Source organism: Brachycentrus maculatus, unplaced genomic scaffold (genome assembly GCF_059751285.1).
Source record: "Brachycentrus maculatus isolate JH-2025_06_01 unplaced genomic scaffold, ASM5975128v1 h1tg000075l, whole genome shotgun sequence".
Lineage (NCBI taxonomy): Eukaryota > Metazoa > Arthropoda > Insecta > Trichoptera > Brachycentridae > Brachycentrus > Brachycentrus maculatus.
In genome coordinates, this window is record NW_028280829.1 from 432,501 (window position 1) to 456,907 (window position 24,407).

The 24,407-nt window shown below is 31.2% G+C and overlaps 1 protein-coding gene and 1 non-coding gene across 2 annotated transcripts in view; both read left to right on the forward strand.

Annotated features, from left to right (window-relative positions):
* LOC148311115 (neural cell adhesion molecule 2-like) overlaps positions 1–24,407 on the forward strand; it is a 480,558-nt gene that overhangs the window by 62,862 nt on the left and 393,289 nt on the right. The window lies entirely within an intron of this gene.
* Positions 9,506–9,580, forward strand: TRNAD-AUC (transfer RNA aspartic acid (anticodon AUC)). Its single transcript has one exon. It is a non-coding gene; the product is annotated as a tRNA-Asp (tRNA).

The following is a 24,407-nucleotide window of genomic DNA, read 5'->3' on the forward strand; positions in this document are numbered from 1 at the left end:
CAGTATAAATGTTGAAATATATAAATACAAGACCTAGGACTGGTCATACGCTGGTTTAAGTGATCAAACGTGTAACATTAACCATTATACTCATTACATGTGACTCACACATGGTCCTGGTACCAGCTCTTATGCATGGAAGTAAAGCAGACTGAATACATCCAAAATACAATCCCCTAGATGAATGTGTGGCAAAACGATTTATGATAGATATTCGAATGGTGAAATCAGGAAGGAATGCGAAGCCGAGATGAGCATTTTAGTTAAAATATGAAAGGTGTGGTGAAATAGTTTGGACATATGGAACGAATGAATGAAGAGAGAACGGTAAAACAAAATTATGGAGCGAATGCAGTTGAAAAAAGGAGCAGATGAAAATCGAAAAAAACTTGGCGTGATCAGGTATGTCAAATAATTGGAACCTGAAAACTATCAGGCAGAACTTAAAATAATGAGCGGTTTTGTATAAGGAGATGTATGAATGTGGTAGAGGCGGATAATGTTAGCAAAGACCGAGAAGTATGGCGTTCTATTACCTGGTTAGCTAGATTTATACAATTTCGTATAGTAAAACATCCTTTTTGATTAAGTATTTAAACCAACAATACATGTTTTATGTATCGTAATACAATTTCGTATAATTTATCGAAAAAATGGCGAAAAATTCATGCGGTCTCTGCACAAAACCTCTTTGACCCTTTTTGGAACCATATTTACTCAAAGGAACGTCGAGTAGAATACAGATAAGGGTGCATAACTTTACATTTTCATACTTTTTCCCGTAGCGGCGCTTTTCTCATTGTAAATCGGCTTGCGGCATGGGGGAGAAAAAATACGTCTTGTGATAAAAATATATCTGAAAAAAATATCGGAATTTCATGAGGACTGTATAGTACTCTTTTTTTTTAGTTGTTTCAAGTTTAATGTATTGAATTGAAGCATGGAGTTGGAGAAAGAAGGATGAAAGTATCTGAATGAATGCAGTTTGAATGCGATCTCTCAGTGCGGTAAAACCAAGTGTGGTAGATGTTCCAATGGTGATATATCTATCCTTCCCAGGTTGCAAGACAATAATGCAAACACCATTGGGCAATAATTTATTTATTTATTTTGATATATACGGTACTTTTGTACCATTTACATAAATATGTATAAAAACACATCAATTGCGACACATCAATTTAAGAAGTTGTTATAAACTACTTAAATAGAAAAATGTTATATAAAAAAATAATTTCCGCCTCTGTAGTGTAATGGTCTGCACGCTCGGCTACCGTTCTGGAGGTCCCGGGTTCGATTCCCAAGGGGGTAAAATAAATACAAGTGATTTTTTCACGGTAATATTTATTCAATATTACCATGGACTGGTACCTGAAGCGGAGGGCTGATCACCCGTCCTTCATGTGTAAACGATCAAGATAACACTGCGTTTGTATGACACAGTGCCCTTTGCACCATTGGGGTGCGGATAAGGGTTTTATTATTATTATTGAAAAATAATAAAATAATAAATATTATAAAAATAAAATGTTATGTGTAAACCACTTACAATAAACATTTTGGTTTTTCCAAATCCTATAAAAGTGTCAAGGGTGTAGGTTAAATACATATATAAAGAATATAAATTTGGAAAAATAAAGATTAGAAAGAAATTAAGTATAAATATTTGGAAATGCAAGTGCCTAAAAATTATGATACCTGCTAATTTTCATTTCCTTTTGTTACAGGTAAGCCTTTGGTAGAATTTCAACAGTGGTTTAAGCAAATTGTGACGCTGAATCTTCGAGTCATCTGACGAAAACTAAACAGGTATTACTGCCCCCTTATTCCTATTTTTAAAAATGGCGAAAAAATATGCTAAACCGCCTCGTTTGTCGCAATCGGCCCCCTGAGCGATGCTCTCCCGGGCGCCCGGCAGTTCCGGCCCGTAAAGTATATCCGGCGCGATGCAAATTGACATTGTTCCGTGACACTTTCCGGGATGTATAACTTCCGGTGCGCAGCTGACGCGGTGCTCGGTAAACTTTTATCCCTTTGGCGCCAATATCCGAGAGCGGTGCCAGAAGGTTCGAGATGTCAAAGAAAATTGTCATATTTTCTTATTTTTTTCTCAATGCGAACATACTATCTTCCTTACTTTCAAATATATATGTGAATATATGTGTATATATGTATATATATATATATATATATATATATATATATATATATATATATATATATATATATATATATATATATATATATATATATATATATTAAATATATATATATATATATATATATATATATATATATATATATATATATATATATATATATATATATATATATATATATATATATATATATATATTTAAATATATATATATATATATATATTTATATATATATATATATATATATATATATATATATATATATATATATATATATATATACAATATATATGTATTTATTTATAAAAATAAAAGATATAAAACTTCTTAAGAAAAAAATTAATGCCCATTACATATGAATCTTGAAAAAATATTTAAAAAAGACGATACTATATAAAACATTAAACCATGAGTGTAAGTCCCTCTCCAAGCACAAGAGCTTAGTCTATTTTTTGGAGAGGCACAGCGAATCTAAAATTAAAAGTTTGCCATACATATACATGTTTAGAAATTGAATCATGTTGTACTTGAAAATGTAACTATATTAAATAATAAAAAAAAATAAATAAATGATATATATATATATATATATATATATATATATATATATATATATATATATATATATATATATATATATATATATATATATATATATATTTATATATATATAAATAAACATGTATATGTAAATGTATATATATGTATGTTACGAGCTTGGGTAAATTCATAAATTCATTGTTTGAAGCCATCCGTCTACAATTACAATTTTTTTTATTATTGTATTCTATTCGATTAATCTCAACTTTATATGAAAAATCCATCGTTATTATCTTCTTCCTTATCGTCTTTATAAACTGTCGAAATCAGCTCTCCTCATCCTCTGGTTTTCGGTCTTTCTATCATATTATTTATTGATTTAGCGTTTAATTTGTGGGACTCCATCATAATTTATGTATTAATTTTTAAATCAAACACCGATTTTTGAGTCTACTTAGTTGTATTTTATAAACAAAATCACTTAAAAATAATATTGTGACAATGTTTCACCTAGTTATGGCATTATCAAACGGATGTGAGGATCAAATGGACTACGGTCCTTATGTAGCTATACAATTCTATGTGACAGTTTTAACACTTGCAGCAATAATTTATGGAAGACAACAATAGCTGATGGGGGATGTAGGTACGTATCCTTATATTCGTTTTCAATATTAAATCTTTAAAAATTAATTACCGGTTGCCTGGAATTTCGACACAACGTTGCAATCAAATAAACGCGTGTTTCATTATAATCTTAAAAATACTGCTTTTACCCGTGACAATGTAAAATGTAATTTTTTTTGTTGAAAATCAGCTTTTATACATTTTTACCGTATACGGTATTTGAAAATGATGCAGAACGCATCGAAACGTGTGTCATATTAATTTTTTTTAAAGTGGTATTTACTAAGTTAAACTTAAATTTTAAATAAAATATTATTTTTATTACAGTTAAAATGTTAACAGATCAATTTTTTCTGATTGACACATCGTGAAACGTACATTTTTGCAAAAAAACTCTTTGATCATTTCGTGTGCCCATATATCGCTCACTCCTTTCAACAACGTCATACACAAAAAAAACTTGATTTTTCCGTTTTCAAAGCTTAAAAATAAAAAGAAATGTATTCAAAATAAATATCAAGCCACTTATTGAACTTTTAACTGTGCGACAGATCTTTTTAGGTAAAACTTGAATGTTTTTTCTCAATTTGAAAAATATTTACCATTTTAAAAAAAATCACTAAATACTACCTTTTATTCAAAATGCAAAAACAACAGTTTCTGCCCTGTAGCGGGTGAATATTAAGTTAAAAATATGCCGCTTTTGCTGGGATATAGTTCATTTTCTGGGCATTCTGAAAACATGCACAACTGAAAATTGACGATTTTTCATATATGACGTTCTCGAAAGGAGTGAGCAATATGTTAAATTAAATATTAAAACTCTTAATAGTCAAATGGATTGCTCTCACAAGAAAATGATTGTCTATATGGCTTTGTATGGACCAAAAACAATTTTCATTTTAAATGGAAAATAACTGCGTAAGTTCGCCATAAATTATAGAGTAAAAAGTACATTTATCGTCTGATATTTTTAACACATATATTTTTATTATTTTAAAGTACATTTTCTGGGCATTCTGAAAACATGCACAACTGAAAATTGACGATTTTTGATACATCTTTGTTGAAAGGAGTGAGCGATATACCCCTTCGAACGAAGTGAAAGATCAAATAATCTTGTAAGGTGGCGCTGTTTTGGGGTTTCGATAGAAAACGCCGCGGCATACGAAATGTCATTCGCAGAGTCGAAAGTTCCAAAGGAAACTTGTTCTGCTTAGGGGGTCTTAATCTCTTCGCTTACTTTAGCGGGATTTCTCAAAAATACACGTCTTGGAGTACTTACTTAACGTTACTTGTTCCAACTTGCCGTTCGAGTTTCGGAAGGGTGGGTTTTTTCACCCCTGGCTGTATTTTGAGATGTGGCTGATTCAAGTGTTTCTGTGTTTTTCTAACTGTGCTTGCAAAGTAGTTTTTACAATTGTATATTATATATATATATATATATTTATATATATATATATATATATATATATATATATATATATATATATATATATATATATATATATATATATATATATATATATATATATATATATATATATATATATATATATAAATAATGCGCTCAGGGCTGGATGTTTAGTCACGCTCATTTAAAAATAAAATTCGGTATATTTTTATTGGTTTTTAAAGAATATATGTTGAACAAATATATTTTTATTTTAAGTCCATACCATGTAACTTACTCTTTTCACTTGTTACATAACTCTTCTCGTTTGAAGTGGTACAAGAAAAAATCAATTACGTCAAATGTCACCTGGGTTTACAGAAAATTACGTTGCGACTTATCGAATACTGATTCTTAATGGACGTTATATCGGTAGTGTAATGGCAAGGGGGTATATCTGTTAAATTTTTCATTTTCTAAGTTTGTCCCACAAAATGTCAAAAATAGTGTATTCCATAATCTGGCAAAAGGATATAGCTGTAGTTGCAATACTTATTTAATTTATTAAGATATGTACAAAAAAAAAAGTAAAACAAATCAGTTATTTACATATTATTTTTTGACATCTCATCAAAGATGAAGAAGAATATGGAAGTCTGGGCATTTACGGGGCTGACGACCGTCACAGGCTGGTTTAAGTGATCACTTTACACACGTGTAACATTCACCAATTCTACTCATTATTGACAACCACAATACTCAAATTCTTGGAAGTTCTATATATATGAACCAATTTAGAAACCTTGTTCTTGAATCACTAGAACTTCATTACAGACATCTATTGGTGAGATGTAAAGAAGCTTTTTACTAAGCAGAAACTCTTATATTAGTATGTGAGGTCCGAATCCTGGATTATAATCACACACATGAGAAAAGCAGTTATTTACTTACACAAGTTTGTTTTTGCTCTCCTGTAAAATTTGGTCTGAGACAGATATACCCCTTTGCCTTTACACTACCGATATATGGTTTTGTATGGACTGTGACCCAAAAAATATCAAAACAATTGTCACATAGATTTAAAAATATATTAAATTAAATATTATAACTTTTCACGATCAAATGAATAACTATCATGAAAAAATTAATGTCTTATAAGGCTTTGTATGGACCAAAAACAATTTTCATTTTTAATGGAAAATAACTTCTTTTTCTGCGCTAGTTCGCCATAAATTATAGAGTAAAAAGTACATTTATCGTCTGATATTATTAAAACATATATATTTTATAGGAAATATCCGTGGTACATGGTCCTTTACCCTTTCCACCGTGTCGCAAGCAAATAACGACCTTCCGCGCTATTAATTTAACGGTCATATTTCCACGGCATTTAACCTGTATCGGCCATTTTCAAAATCCGCTATTTATATACCATCCATCCCCAATCCTTCCTTACTTCATTTATTCTCACTTGATGGTGCATAGGGCACTAGATTAGCTGAAGGGGTATGTTTACATAATGTTTTCAATATTTTGAGTGTGTCCAAATACTTGTGCACAAATCATTATTATCTCCAATTAGGAGTTATTTTTTATTTATTTTTTTACATCTCAATATAGATGATGAAGAATTTTAAAGATATATGTCTGTAGTGAAATTCTAGTTATTCAAGCACTATGTTTCGAATTTGAAATATATATAAAGAAGTTCCAAGTATTAAAGTAGTGTGTTTGTCAATCATCATGGGTAGAAGTGGTGAATGTTATACGTGTGTAAAGTGATCACATAAACCATCCAATGACGGCCGTAAACACTGTAAATGCTCAGACTTCCATATTCTTCTTCATCTATGTTCAGATGTCAAAAAATATTCAACTTGTGTATATAACGTTAGTAAGCAGTCATTTGGAATAAAGAATACACGAATAAAAACCATCAATATCATAATGGATCTTTGACAGACGGGAGGAATATCTAATTTAACATACTCAACCTATAAAGGATTATATTAGACTCGTTTTGTGTTTATAACAGCCGATATAATTAATATTTTCATTCATCATTTTCTTTTGGAAAAATTCGCCTCCAAAAAAACGTTATTTTCGTAAGTTGGCTATGAATGACATCACAGAAACGATGGAGTTTTATAATATTGGTATCATTGCTAAATTATTGGCGGCTCTATTTGTTGATGTCTATGGTACACCCTCCCAACCCCCTCCCCTCATATTTGTATAACACAAATGGTAGTGTAGTGGTAAACAAACAATCCACACTACTACTATTACAGCTCTATAAATCATAGACAATTAACCATATGACGCCATAAAACGTTCTATGACGGAAATTTGATGACGTATGCGAACGCACGTTTTTCGTTTTATTCAAATATCTAAAGTTTAAACTTTAATATCTCCCTTAGTTCCCTACATATTTCAAAAATAATGTTATCGATAGTCTTGTGATTTTTCATATTAATTTATTAGCCAATAATCCAACGTCCTGATAAAGGTCTATTATGTTCTTTTGCACAATTTGTCTGGGGTTTTTTTGGTCCAAGACTTTGTTCCACGATTGTATCAGTATGTTACCTCGTGACGTATACCGAAACACGTCTGGGAATAAACATTACTATGTAATCTACGTGGGAGTATCACAGGGAACCTTCCAACGTAACGCTTACCAACGTATCGGACATATTGCTTCGGGAAATCAATCCCCATCTTATCTGTGAGGTGCGATCCAACGTCTTGAATCTTATGGATGTCTTGATATGAAAAATCTATCGTTATTTTCATAATCCTTTCCGGTCCATAAAAAATAAATCCATCTGGTAGATTAACTATTAGACTTCCATATTCTTCTTCATCTTTGATGAGATGTCAAAAAAATAATGTGAAAATAACTCCTGTAATTGGAGATAATCCAGATTTTGTGAACAAGTATTTGGACACACTGAAAATGTTGTAAATAAATTATCTGGTAAAATTATAAGCTTAAATGATAAAAATGAAAATTGTATTTTCTGGCGTTTCTCATGTGTGTGATTATAATCCAGGATTCGGACCTCACATACTAATATAAGAGTTTCTGCTTAATAAAAAGCTTCTTTACATCTCACCAATAGATGTCTCTAGTGAAGTTCTAGTGATTCAAGAACAAGGTTTCTAAATTGGTTCATATATATAGAACTTTGAGTAGTGTGGTTGTCAATTATGGGTAGAATTCATGAATGTTACACGTGTGTAAAGTGATCACTTAAACCAGCCGATGACGGTCGTCAGCCCCGTAAATGCCCAGACTTCCATATACTTCTTCATCTTTGATGAGATGTCAAAAAAAAAATAATATGGTAGATTAACAGCATTACAGGGTAAAACAAGACATCCAAGTTTTTTTTTAAATAAAACTACGCTTGTGTTAAAAAATTAATTTTATTTTGAATGTATACAATCTTGTCTCCTATTATTACATTTTATAGACATCTAATGTATGATATCTGTGAAAACAGTCTTCGATGCAAAGGCCGGGCTTTCGCGTCCTATGTCGACATGACATGACATTCGACATAGAACTCACCGGAATAAAGTCGATGTCGAATGACATTCGACATAGGACCGGAAATGGTTAATATTATTATTATTTAACCCTTTCCACTCTGACCATTTTTTCTCATAACTGATCAGCTACTCTGATCAAAAAAATGCGACGTTTTTCTTCCATTAAAATAAATATGTTGGTTCCCTAATTTTGGGACACTCTGTCTGGCAATTCGTATGACCATGTTAATTAAGATTAACTGTATTTATCTGAAATATTTTTTGGTAGAATATACTTGGGTGATAGAGAAATCAGTTATTAAACTTATACCTGCGTCGGGCCAGACATTGTGGCCCACGGACCTGCCTACTAGAATCATACGGGCCAGAATGTCTGGCCTACAGAGTGGTAAGAGTTAAAGGACTTACTTCATGGTTAGTCTTTTTACTTTTATATTTTTTACATTCGTAGTACTCGTATTAGTATATAACCACTCACCGAGATTTTTGTGTCTACCAGTTTCTAGACGTACCCGTCTCTTCGTCAGGACAATTACTACAACAGCATGCAAACAATATTACCTGTCACCACCGTAGCAATATTCACACACTTACAACTGCACAAAATATTATAACATGCAATTTTGGTCGACCCGAGGATTAATGTCGACCAAATGGTCGACTAAAATCGCATGTGATAAACATTTTGTGTAGTTTTAAGTGTGTGTAATAGTGCTGTGGTGGTGTAATAGTGCTAAGTAATTTTGGCATTATGGCAACTCGTTAGAAAATGCCATAACTAGGCGAAACAGTTGTCATAAAATTAATTTTTATGTGTTTTTTAACAATAAAATCCATCTTTATTGATTGAACAATTAATACCTAAATAAGAATAAAGTTCTGCAAATTAAACTCCAAATCTATAAATAAATAGAAAGTTTTTTTACAACATTTTGAGTGTGCCCAAATACTTGTTCACAAAATCTGGATTATCTCCAATTACATGGTAAAATTCAACAAAATGGTACGAAAGTTTTTTGTTGAATTTTAAAACTTCATATCTTTTGATCGCTCCTCTCAAACTGCAAAACCTAGGGATGATCCCACAAATCTATATGACACATGATACCAATATTCCGTTCTCTACGCAAAACCATATTCACCCCCATGTACCTACCATTGTATACTTGTACAACCCTGAAACCTATTTCAGCAATTCGACATGCGTAAATAATCCCATTTGTCCGCCTCCATAGTGTAATGGTCAGCACGCTAGACTATCATTCTGGAGGTCCCGGGTTCGATTCCCAGGGGGGGGTCAAATAAAATATAAGTGATTTTTTCACTCTAATATTTATTCAATATCACCCTGGACTGGTACCTGAAGCGGATGGCTGATCACCTTTCCTTCATGTGTTAACGATCAAGATAACACTGTGTTTATATGCAGTGCCCTATGCACCATTGGGGTGCGGATAAGGGTTTGATGATGATGATGATGAAGTAATCCCATACCTTTATTTATTCTTCATACACATACTTACAAATCACAGTTTAAACTAATGTGTCCTCACTTAGTTTTCCAGTGCCGAAAGCACTTATGTATAGTAGTAGGTACTTATTTATAAAACTATGAAAAAAAAATTGTTTATGACGTGCAATCAAATACGACATGGCCGAATGATGCGATCTATTTTAGATTACTTATGTACTTATTACGTATGTAACCAATCACCGAGATTTTTATGTCTATCAGTTTCCAGACTTACCCGTCTCTTCGTCAGGACAATCACTACCACAACATGAAAACAATACACCCTTCGGTTGTATAGGACCACCGAATAGCACCATGTACACACTTAAAACTTCACAAAATGTTTAACACATTCGTTTTTGGTCGACCCGAAGACCAACATGCACAAAAGGTTTCAGCACAAACATGCGTTACGAGCCAAGGTTAAACGTTAGGATTAAACATATTGATGAACCAGCTTATATTCGTAAATAAGTAAAAATGACTAACCACATAGTAAATGCTTTAAATATATAATATTGAGAATATTTCAGATCAATTCACCTCCATTATACTCGTATGTACGGTTCTTTTGAAGATAGTTTGATTATTTAATGACTGTGTAGATAGTGGAAGCAGGTTGAACAAATTTCTTCTGACCAAAAGAGGTACGTGTAGAATTTGTTTGATGTGTTTTGGATCTATGTACGTTCCCAAAACGCGTGTATATTGTGCTTTATCAGCCTATGACATTTCGCATATAAATAACTCTTGAAGTGGACAAACCCAGCCTTTTTTTAAAGAATGTAATAGACGATGAACATAAGACTGCGTTGATGCTGTGCACTGCCCTATGCATCATTTGGTATCGATAAGGGTTGGAAATGAACAATTACCACCATCATACCGTATCTTCGCAGAGGTTAGCAGAGAGGATGTAGCGCCACTCTTAATGTGTTTAATTTTCAAGTCTCTGCCTCTAAACGATTTAGTGCCCTCTGCATCATAGTGGGCGGATAAAAGCAAGAGTTACGATAATATTTGGTGGTTACGATAAGCTATGCTTCCGTCTTCAGGTCTAAATATAAGCTAAATATGTTCATATTTATACCTGAAGATCGAAGCATAGCTTCCGAAACTGGTCGTCAAAAAAAAACTTATGTGGTAAAAAATCAAGTGTTTTCTTTTACAATTTCATCATGTTTTACCACAATGTGAATGCCGAAACAATGAATGTTTTTTTTCCTTTATATGTTTATCATAATAACACTGCCACTAACGATTCAGTGCTCTATGCACCATTGCGTGCGGATAAAGGCTAGGAGAATAATATTTTTCCTCGGCTGTAAAATGTCCTGGTTTACAATTTTTTTCATCGATTTAAAGAGAACACGCCTCGCATCTGAGATCCGGTCAAAAAGTAGGTCCGGTTTTTTCCTCGGCCGGATGTAAATAAATAACCCCCGAGGAAATAGAGTGTCACATTCGTTACGGGAGATATTTACATGTACGTGAAATATTTTCGTGTGGGACCCCGGCGGAGACGCGTGATTGGTCGGAATCGATGACGTCACGTGTCGCTTGACAAGGGTGAAATGGGAAAAATACAAATCGGGGCGTTAGTTGCAAACTGGGGTTGGCCGTTAGGGGTGGTTTTGTAATATTTAAGAAAAACTATCAAACATTTTGTAAAACGCTGTTTTGTTTAGTATAATGCTTTCCGTATGATGCACACATATCGTAGTCATACAGGAGAAATGACCGAGTGCATTTTTTTTTTACAAAAACGTGATTATTGACATCGTACTAGCTTAATATTAGCCTGATATCTTACTAGCTGAATATTACCCTGAAAAAAATCCAAAAGCGATTTTAAACTTGGCAATATAATATATTGACTAGTTAAAAATGACAAACTGTATTGATGTTAATTTTCTTGTCAAGCAGAAGTGGCCCTCCTGAACATTTTACGTTTTGTTAGTTGGACACTTTCTCCTGTTCGACTACGTTATACATATTTTAAAAAAATACATTTTTTATTCAATATAGTTATTTAAAAAAAAACTATTTCTATAAATTTATGCATAAGGCAAACTTATAATTTTAGTTTCGCTGTGCCTCTTTAAAAAAGAGACTAAGCTCTTGTGCTTGGCGACGGACTTACACTCAATGTTTATTTGATTAATGGTATAGTAGTCTTTTTCTTTTCTTTGATATATTTTTTCAAAGACTAAGATGTTTTATTTTTTATTATTATTATTTTATTTTTTATTATTATTATTTTATTATTTTTTTTATTTTTTTTTTAATTTTCAAATCTTGTATTTTTTTCCTTTAGGGGGTTTATTGAAGTGTTTTATTCCCAAATATTTGAAGTTTTAGTGAAATTGTTTTGTATTACATTTTGGAGCTGCAAAATCATTTTGGGATCTCAAAGATAAACTTTTAACATACATAAATAAGTATGTAGTTTTTTTCTAGTTCTGAGTATATTTTTCAAGTATTTTAAATACTTGATCATACTAAGTTGTCTTGAAGTAATTAATTCACAGTAAGACATTTCTCTTATCCTAGTGTTCCTTATTCTATCTCGTAGACTCTTGCCAGATATGATCCTTAGAGTTTTCATTTCTGACACTCTTAGCGCGTTTTTTGTTACTGCGGTGTCCGCTCTGCATTCGTTACCATATGTTATAATCGCACACAAGCTTTAAATATTTTAAATTTGGTTTATATATTCTTTACATGGTATGATTTTAATAAACAAAAATATTATTTAAAGTTACAGTTATCAAGAGGTCAGAACCCATCTATTTGTAAAATTGAATGACCAAGATTAAAAGGTATTGAGCAATATTATCTTTGCATTAAATATAACTTTATTTTAAAATCATTTTAAATACTTTATTAAAATTAACTTAAAATGACTACCGGTTTCAAAGCTAGCCGCTTTTTTTCAAGACTGATTAATATATAAATCTATTATTTTAAATAATACCCTTTTTATAATCTCTGAATGTTTTTTAATAGTTTTATAACATAAATGTGGAATTGTTTAATTGGCTTTTTTTTAACGTAACTATTTTTTGTTGAAGTAATGTAACGTTTATTATTGTTATTGTAACTATTGTTTATTATATCATTTTTTTTATATGTAAGCTGTACAATTCCCGAATAAATAATAAAAAAATACTAAGTATTTATCAGTATTAATCAGTCTTGAAAAAGAATCAGTTAGCTTTGTAACCGGTAGACATTGTAATTAAGTTATAATGAAATATTTTAGGTGATTTTAGCACAAAGTTATATTTAATTAAAAAATGGAAAATCACACAGTTATTGCTTCAATATAATAATAAATAATAAAACCCTTATCCGCACCCCAATGGTGCATAGGGCACTGCTTCATATAAACGCAGTGTTATCTGGATCGTTTACACATGAAGGAAAGGTGATCAGCCCTCCGCTTCAGGTACCAGTCCAGGGTAATATTGAATAAATATTACAGTGAAAAAATCACTTATATTTATTTGACCCCCCTGGGAATCGAACCCGGGACCTCCAGAACGGTAGCCGAGCGTGCTGACCATTACACTACGGAGGCGGACTAAATAAATTAAATTCAATATAAATTATACAATATTCTCTAATTCAGTATAACAGAACATCAAGGTATATTTTGTAAATTAATATCATGTTAACTATGTGGTATAGTAATTTAACACTCTCCTTATCATTCACCCTTCACTTTGTGTAATCTTATTATAATATTACATTTTAAGTGGTATTACACAAAGTGAACGATGAATGATAAGGAGAGTGTCGTATATTTTTATTTTTCCATGAATTAAGATGCGACACCATGCGTTAGTAACGTAATTATTTTTTTACTTCCATTGTCCATCGGTTCTATTGTCTTTTATTAATATTTGTTTTAATTTTTGGCTGTATTTCACGTATTCCATACAAGTGTGAAACCGACGGTTACATTTTTACGACTCAATTGTCCAGATCACTCAGAAGGCAGTGAGTTGGTTGCGTTAGAGATGGGACGATCTGTGACCTACCAAAAATAACCGTTTAAAATCACGGGTCTTTTGAACACGACTTCGCCACATTTTGAAAGATATTTCGTGTATAATAAACTGTTTCCTTTCCTTTCCTAATATACAGTTAGACTCAGAGTATATATAAAATAAAACTAACTAACTCATCATCATGGCATTTTATCGCAGGGTAGGCAGAGAAAATAAAAGATGAAAAATAAATGTTTCTTTTTTCTCTATGTATTTATTTTCTGCCAGGTGTATTGACCTGACTACGCCCAAGTATTTAAATACTTAATTATGGCAACTTTTCCTCGGTCTAAGTCTTCTCCTATTTCCATCTACATTTGTCTCAAAGTTTGTTTATTTTCTATCGTTCTTTCTTCACTTATTCGATCCACACGCCCAAACCATCTCAACCTTTGTATTAAAATCTTACTACTTTTCTTAATACCTCTTCAATTCATTCCTTATATCACTTGTCATATATCGTTTTACTACACATTTGTTCAAGATATGGCTTTTCAACCGCATTCAGTCTACTTTCATCCTTCTTTTGCCAACTCCATACTTCACTTCAATATATAAGGGTTGTAACCAGAGCTTTTAGATTTCTTCTTTGTTAGTTACGTGTGTGTTGCGATCATCATACTTTCCACGTTTTAATTTTCATATTCATATAGATCTATTTTGTTTTCATATGTACTATTTATTTATTAAAACTAGTGCATAATAAATATACCATATACATATCGCTCACTCCTTTCAAGAACGTCATAAATCAAAAATCTTGATTTTTCAGGAGAACGTTTTTAAAGTTTAAAATACAATACAATGTATTAAAAATAAATATAAAGCCACTTATTGAACTTTTTACTGTGCAACAAATCTTTTTTGGTAAAACCTGAAGGTTTTTTCTCCATTTGAAAAATGTTTAGTATATTTAATAAAATAATAGAACAATACATTTTCTTCAAAATATGATAAAGTCGCATATATGATTTTTCGACTCACACGAAAACCTGCGGAACGAATTAATCACGTTAGTAGAGGACTTAATGTTCTAGGATTATAATAAATAGTCATTGAAAATAATTGACTTCTATTGAAAAAATAACTGAATCGATTTCTTCAAAAATAACGTGTTATAAATAACGTCCCAACCCTATTTTCGACAGACGTATTTTACGCACCTCTAATATGTTAAGGTGCTCGCGTACGGCGATCGTAAAACAAGGGAATAAAACGGTCATAAAACTTTTATCACGACTGGTTAGGCAGTGAAAGGGACACAAATCCCCAGGACTTGAAAGGAATTATTTACAATTGTGTTCAGAGAAAGGGACTGAATTGTGGGATAATGATTTGAACCTTCACCTGAAACTTTATACAAGGTATAGTCGAAAAATAAAATTGTAATTTTTTTACTGATAAATTTTTGAGTGTGGTAGACTCCCGATTATCTGTAATAGTGTTAACAGAAAAGCGGATAAAACGGACAAGAAAAATTCTTAATATATTTTTTAAATAATTCATTTTTTTTATTTATTTAATATATTTTAAATGTGTGAAAAAATGTGTTATTTTATATGTATATTTTGTATATTAAAAGCATCGGTAACTTTGTGGATATAACCGGGCTTATGACCTGTCACAGGCAGGTTAAGTGATTACTTTACACACGTGCAAAATTTACCGTTCTACTCATGATTGACGACCACACTAAGAAACAAATTGAAACTCCGACATATTTATATTATTAATCTCATAAAACCATACATTTAAGTTTAATAGGGCCATCTATGGTTGGATTCAAAAAGCTTTTTTTTTTATAAACAAAGATCCTTTTATTTGGATGTATGCGATATCCTAACCGGATTATTTTGCATACTGGGAGACTCCTGAAACCATGATTTTTTTATGCAGTTTATAATTTGACCGGTTATTTTTATTTACAACATTTTGAGTGTCTCCGAATACTTGTTCACAAATATGGATTTTCTCTACTTAGGAGTTTAAAAAAAAATCTTAACTTAGATAAAATAAGTTGTAATAGTCCAAAAGTACTGATTTCAAAGTTAATGATTGCAGTTGGCATTTTCATAAAATATTAGAACAATCGGCGTGTATGTATGAGGAGGTGCATGAATATAGAAGAAGCGAAAAATGTTTGCGAAGACTGAGTAGTGTGGCGTTCTATTCTCTCTGCCTACCCCTGCGGGGAAGCAGCCTGATGGTTAGATAGATAGCAAGTCATGTATCCCACGAAAAAACACGTCTAGAAAATTTAAAAGTCAACAAATGCAGGTCAAATTTAAAGCACAAAAAAACTGTTTTCTAAGGTTGTTGCTTATCGAAGAGATATCATAATTAACGAAATAATCCATTTATAAATACGTTAACTGACCAGCGCTTAAAAAAAACATCATTAAAATATAAATGCTTCCGACTAACGCAAGGTTTAAATTTTACGAGTCGGCGGTTAGGGGTTAAATGGTTATATTATACGGCTTGATCTGTATTAAACCTTTTAATTGGTACCCAAACGGCTTAAAATAAACCGAATGTATTTATTTATACAGGGTGTCGTTAAATATGTTACAAAAAATACTACATCAATTCCGAATCCAAATATAATGAATGTGAAATAATAATGAATATAATTTATTGGTATAACGTCCAATTTGATAACTAAAAAGTACAATTCGATTTATGAAACGTTCAAATTATTTTTAGGGCATCCAATTTGATTAGTAAGGAGTCCAATTTGATTTATAAAACATCCAATTTGCTTTGAAAAATCTGTATGCTGAAGAGATTAGCTGTCTTATTAATTTCTATATTATAACGTTGTAATTCGTTTCTGGTCTCAACTATTTGTAAATTATTCTAGTCGATTTAATTATTTTCCTCCCTCTCGTCCTTCTTCCAGGTATTTATATCAAATTATTATTTATTTAAAGTATTAAATATGTGAAATTTAGTAACTTGAATGTTACAAATACCTGTTTTTTGTTACTGATTAATGTAAAAGTATTTATTTTTAATTAATGTTTACTTAGTAAAAACCACTATTTCTTAAAATCTACTGTGACACGTCTTTCGATGCATTCCGCATCATTTTTGTTTGAAAATTGTTTGAATTTGTTTGAAGATTTTACCACAAAGTGACTGCCGAATCAATTTATGAAATAAAAGCATTTATTTGACATTATTAAAGAAATCAGTTGTTTTTTAACTTTTGACTTTATTTATGATTACTAGTTTCGAAGTTTATTTATGACTAAATAATATATTGCTTCAAACTTATTCACCTTTGCTTTCCATTTTTTCTTTATTTTCAAACTCCGCCCCTTGACTAACCCCCTCCCTTTAACTAACCCCTTTCCTTATTTAAAGAATAGTTTATTATTATGTTTTAGTTTACATTTAGACCTGAAGATGGAAGCTAAGCTTCCGAAACTAGTATTCATAAATAAACATAAGTGGTAAAAAAACAAGTGTTTTCATTAATAATTTTAACAAGTCTTACCATAAAGTAAATGCCAAAACAATAAATAAAATATTTATTTAACAGTTTCGAATTAAAAAAAAAATTAAACTTTTTTCAAAGCTATAGAAAAACCACCCTGTATAAATTGACTTAGTAATGGGACCCCAATTAACTGACTGTAAAAGATAAAGCACGTGTAATTATTCCTAATGAGAAGATAAGATTCAATAGTAGAAAGATAAGCAAATATTAGATAAGTTTTAACACTCAATTGTTCTGTGGTGGAGAGCTGGATAGCGGATCATAAAAACGCGGGTTCAAAACCGAGAAGTCAAAAAAAATATCTATTTTAAATTTGAAAACAGGGATATAAAAAAAAATGGCCAAGTTATTCAAGATCTTAAAATATTTAATTTCATGTTTTTAAATTAATTTTGAAAAATCTAATTTATTGAATATTTGAGAGTAGACCCTTAAGGCGCACGTCTAACTTTAGTTTCGGTTGTAAGATTTGACAAAACGTGTGAAAGTAATTTGTTTTTGATGAAAGGGTTAAAAATATCCCCAATTTTCGGCTTGTCTACGGTAAGAGTAAACTTGGCCGTAATTGGCCACTATCAACCCAAAATTATAATAATAATAATAAAACCCTTATCCGCACCCCAATGGTGCATAGGGCACTGCTTTATATGTTCACAGTGTTATCTTGATCGTTTACACACGAAGGAAAGGTGATCAGCCCTCCGCTTCAGGTACCAGTCCAGGGTAATATTGAATAAATATTACAGTGAAAAAATCACTTATATTTATTTGGCCCCCCTGGGAATCGAACCCGGAACCTCCAGAGCCGAGCGTGCTGACTATTACACTACAGAGGCGGACAAAAAAAGCAAAATTAAATAATAAAAAAGTATTCACAATTCTTGTTCACAAATCTAGGTTGTTCCACTTGAGGCCATACATAAGTTTAATAGCTACTTAACTTGCCTTTTAACTCAGGTAATATTTGACGTAATTTAATTTTTTTAAACATAGTTTTTTTCTATTGAAAAAGTTAATTTGTCTTCAAAATATAAAGTTTGTCTTCAAAATTTATGGTTTTGAGTATCTGTGCGAAATTCCCCAAACTGTGGGGAATTTCAACTCGATTGGGGAATTTGTGGGGATCACTATGTGGGGAAAATGCGGAGATTTTAACATTATACCATTTATTAATATAACAATGTTTTGAAAGTATGTTTTTTGTGTGTTCTCCTTTTAGTATATTTTTTTATGTGTTCTACATAATTGTTTATGCTTTAAAATCCATTTAAAAAAAAAAAATCCGCCTACGTAGTGTAATGGTCAGCACTCTCAGCTACCGTTCTGGAGGTCCCGGGTTCGATTCCCAGGGGGGTCGAATAAATATAAATGATTTTTTCACTGTTATATTTATTCAATATTACCCTGGACTGGTACCTGAAGCGGAGGGCTGATCACCTTTCCTTCATGCGTAAACGATCAAGATAACACTGCGTTTTTATGAAGCAGTGCCCTATGCACCATTGGGGTGCGGATAAGGGTTTCAATACAATCAAATAAAATAAAAATTGCGTCAAGTATTCTTTTTATGTACTATGTAACTAAATATGTATAAATATTAGCTGTTTTTTAGGCAGTAATTTTTTATATATTTTATAAAGGTGGAGACTGACCGGAGCATTTCGTCGTAACATAACGTCGTAACATCGCTCGCGGCGAGCATCAGCGAGCTTCCGAAACTATGTATGGAGCGCTTGGCTCGCTGTACTGACTGCCTGAATGCTCGCATCGTAACGTGTTACGTTACGACGAAATGCTCCGGTCATCTCCACCTTAACGCGTCAAATTTTAATTACTATGTATTTTATGTAAAAGCCCAAATAGGACGTAAATATTTAAAAATTTTCTTAGATGGAAAGATTGATAAGGACATAGAAAGGAGAGTGAATGCTGGGAACAAAGTAAATGGTGCACTGAAATCAGTTATAGCAAATAAAAACCTATCAGCGGAAGCTAAACTGGCAGTGCACAACGGAGTCCTGGTTTCAACTCTAATGTATGGAAGTGAAACATGGAGTTGGCAAAAGAAGGATGAAAGTAGACTGAATGCAGTCGAAATGCGATCTCTCAGAAGAATGTGCGACAAAACGATGTGTGATAGATGTGCGAATAGTGAAATAAGGAAGGAATGCAAAGCTGATATAAGCATTATCAATAAAATTAAGAAAGGTGTGTTGAGATGGTTTGGACATGTAGAACGAATGAGTGAGGAAAGAACGGTAAAACAAATTGATGAGGCGAATGTAAGAGAAAAAAGGAGCAGAGGAAGACCGAGAAAAACATGTCACGATCAGGCATGCCAAATACTTGAAAGTGGTCAGGTTAGGAGTCGTAACAATCGGCGGGTGTGTATGAGGAGATGCATGAACGTGGAAGAGGCAAAGAATGTTTGCAGAGACAGAGTGATGTGGCGTTCTATTCTCTCTGCCTACCCCTGCGGGGAAGTGGCGTGATGGTTAGTTAGTTAGTGAGTTATATTTAAAATTTTAAAAATTAATAATCGATTTTTTAAGAAAACTTGTTTTTTCCCATGAGATAATTATCTAAGGAAACGGGACTTTGTTATTCCTCAATTTGAGGAAATTAGCTTAGATTTTTGGGGAATTCTGAAAATTGACATTGGCAACGCTGATTATTAATTAACCTATAAAGTTTATTTATTTTTTATTTTTAACCCTTATCCGCACCTAATGGTGCATAGGGCACTGCATCAAATTGACGCAGTGTTATCTTGATCATTACTTACATGAAGGCAAGGTGATCACTCTTGCGCTTCAGGAACCAGTCCAGGGTAATATTAAATAACTATTACATACAGTGTTAAATCACTAATATTTATTTACACCTCCCCCCCTGGGAATCGAACCCGGGACCTCCAGCACGGTAGCTAAACACGCTGACCACTACAACCTATAAAGTAATGAAGTAAAACCTTTTAAGTAGTATTATACAAATTTTTAATTTTTAAAATGCTTTAATAAACGCTGATTTTAAGCACCGAAGTGAACTTATAGTCTAACAGTTCAAATTCGGGTCGTTTCACCCTTTTATAGCTATTTTGTTAGCGCTAAAGCTTACACGCGAAGTCCCAAAACTTGCACGAGACAAACTTTTGATCGACAAAGTAACGTGATACAAAATACACGAAACTCGAGTTTGAGCTTTTTAATTATAATGCTTACACGTTTTCGGCGAATGTGAAATATGACATGCGTTACCTAAAGATTTATTTTAAAATCATTGACCTGGCATTTATTTATTTTTCAAAACATTTTTTTTCTGTATTTAAAATTCTTTTGCATTATACGAACATGACAAAAATTCAAATACAAAAAAATATATGAATAAAATATACATTATTAGATTAAAACCAATATTTTTTTAGTTATTTTTTTTAGCTTTTCCACTTTATTTTTATTTGACCAGCGACCGGGTTTCGTCGTTACCGACATCATCAGACTGGGGGGGGGGGGCTAGTCCAGTCTGATGATGTCGGTAACGACGATACCCGGTCGCTGGTCAAATAAAAATAAAGTGGAAAAGCTAAAAATATTGGTTTTATTCTAATAATATATTAAAATGCAATTCCATCACGAAGTGTCGGTGGATAATATAAATCTATTGAAATATGAATAAAATATAAATACAAAAAAAGATCCCACAATGGCATGGCCTGTGCGTGGGTATATAATATAATTTAGGTCATAGTAAAGGGCACTGGCGAGAATACAATACGTATTATACGTAGCACTAGAATAATAGTGTTAATATAAAATACAAAAAATACTTTACTATCAGAAAACAAAAAAAAAAAGTTTAATTTTATTTTTTTAAATTAAATTTAATACTTAAAAACATAAAAAAAGATGAAAAAGCATGCAAGTTAACAAGCATGTACTACATGAGTGATACGTCTACAAGAAAAAGGAGCTTAAATCTGTCTCTTCAATGAAAAAAAATGTTGTAAAACATATACTTATGGCTTGCTAAGTATTGCACCAACCACTTAGTCTAGCTGGAATAAAGATTTATTATTATAATTATTATTTTTAATAAACAATCTATGCAATATATATATATAAATATATATATATATATATATATATATATATATATATATATATATATATATATATATATATATATATATATATATATATATATATATATATATATATATATATATATATATATATATATATATATATATATATATATATATATATATATATATATATATATATATATATATATATATATATATATATATATATATATATATATATATATATATATATATATATATATATATATATATATATATATATATATATATATATATATATATATATATATATATATATATATATATATATATATATATATATATATATATATATATATATATATATATATATATATATATATATATATATATATATATATATATATATATATATATATATATATATATATATATATATATATATATATATATATATATATATATATATATATATATATATATATATATATATATATATATATATATATATATATATATATATATATATATATATATATATATATATATACAGTATCTACTCAATGAATTAGGGCCACGCAGAATTTCGCGCAATTTCTCAATTCAAACAGGAATAACTCAGAGAAAACCTTGAATAAAACAACATTGAATTTTATTTACACATGAACACTTTATTACGCTTAAATTATGTATATATTTTCACATAAATATAGTTCGTATTTAGTATTTCCACCTTTGGCAGAAATAACTGCCTCAATTCTTTTTGGCATACTTAAAATGCACTGTTTTATCATGTTTTTTATTTCTTCGTCTTCTGACCAAATTTTTTTAATATTTTTTTTAGACAGTCTACTGTCGGATTTGGAAATGAGTATACCTTATTTTTTAACATGATCCATACGTTTTCTATAGGATTAAAATCCGGAGAATTTCCAGGCCAGGGAAGCAAAGGCAGATTTTTGTTAGACAAAAATTTTATTATTGATTTAGCCCGGTGGCAAGGTGCCCCATCCTGCATGAAGGTGTATGGACTTTCTGTTGGGTCGAGTGTATGGTAGAAGGGCATTAAAATTCGTTCGAGGACCTGCTTATAGGAATTTTGGTTCATTGTTCCTTCCACGAAAAACAACGGCCCAGGTAAATTATTAATAATACATGACCATATCATTGTTGCAGGGGGGTGTTTGATAACTTTTACCACACAGGCCTCATTGTAACGTTCCATTGGTGTTCTCCTGACGCATCGACGGCTCTCTGTCACGGCTTCTAACCGGCACTCATCACTAAAGATGACCTGAAAAATAATGAAAATTTAAGTTTAATTCAAATATATAAGTTTATTTACTAAAATGATATGTTGAAAATTCAATTTAAATAAATACCTTTTTCCAATCATCTACCGAGTAATTTCGATATAGCCTGGCCCATTTTAATCGATCCGCTTTCATTCGTGGTGTCAATTTTGGTACTTTTATAGGGCGCCTGCATTTCAGATTTACTTCGTAAAGACGTCGCCTCAGTGTTGATACCGATATATTTATACCCTCTTCTTCCAATTTTATTTTTAATGTTTTTGCTGATGCACTACGGTTTTCTAAGGCACTTTGAACGATTTTTCGATCAGTCCTCGGTGTTGTTTTTCTAATCCTACGACAGTTCTTTCGCCGATTGCTGGTGGCGGGTGACTGATTTTTTATTGATTTTGAAATTCTGTCCACTGTTTGACGAGAAACGTTTTCCTTTTTTGAAATTTCTCTATTAGATAGTATTCCTAATTTCAGTAGCATTATAACACTAGACTTTTTTTCCTCAGAAATGTCTTTAATTTTTCCCATTTTGTCCTTTTCAAAAAAAACACTTGTGTTTACAAAAAAAAATTATACTTTATGAACTAAAATTAAAAATTAAGTTTTTTTCACAAGACACGATAACTATATAACCTCTCTGAACAAAACAACAACCAGAACTCAAGAAACTTCACTAATAAATGAGATAGGACTATTTTTTGAACTTTCAACTATCTGTCTACCTGTGCTAATTAGGGACCTTTCTCAGAAAAAGGGTTTGAAATTTTGTAAAGGCTTAAATAATCCAGGTATATTTTACATATTATTGAAGGTAATATACATGATATTAGATGTCAATAGAAAACTTAAAGTATTTATGCAAAATAAATATAATAATCCAAAAGATTTCAGAGTATTCAAAAAAATAATGGGTGGCCCTAATTCATTGAGTAGATACTGTATATATGTATAATATTTATACATAAGGAATATGTATAATATTCCCGATGAGTAATTTCTATTTCTCATTTTGGGACATAAGAAAATATGACAAAACACTACAGGTATATCTTTCCATAAAGTATTTTACCAGATCATTAATATTTTTTTCCGTCAAGGCAAGCCAGTAAAGGTGGTAATTTTGCACTGTGATAAACAGAATAGTTATTCTATTTTTATTATTTATTATTATTTTACTTTATTATTATTATATATTAAGTACAACTAAGTAGACTAAAAAAATCAGATTTAACAATAAATACATAAATTAAAATGGAGTTCTACAAATTAAATGCCAAATCAATAAATAATATATAAAATATGGTTGCTTAATTTCATAACTCAATTTTATTTTTAAAAAATATGTAGTTACGCATACAATATCGAAATGTATGACGACAAATTCGGCGCTTTGAGCGTCTTTAGCGTCTAAAGTTTTTCGCTTAAAATAATCGCGTCGAAAATGCGGCGCCGTTTATTTACCTCGTCCACATCCGAGCGCAAAGCGCCGTTTGACGCGGGAATCATAATGCCCTGTTAACCCCCCGCCGCCGGATTCGTCGAAAATTCGCTGAAAAAAGCGCAGAAATATTATTCCGCTCATTTCGGCGAATTATTCAATAAGCCGATAGGAAAAATGCGGGACTATTCTGAAGACTGCTGTCAAAAGTACCACATTTTTATG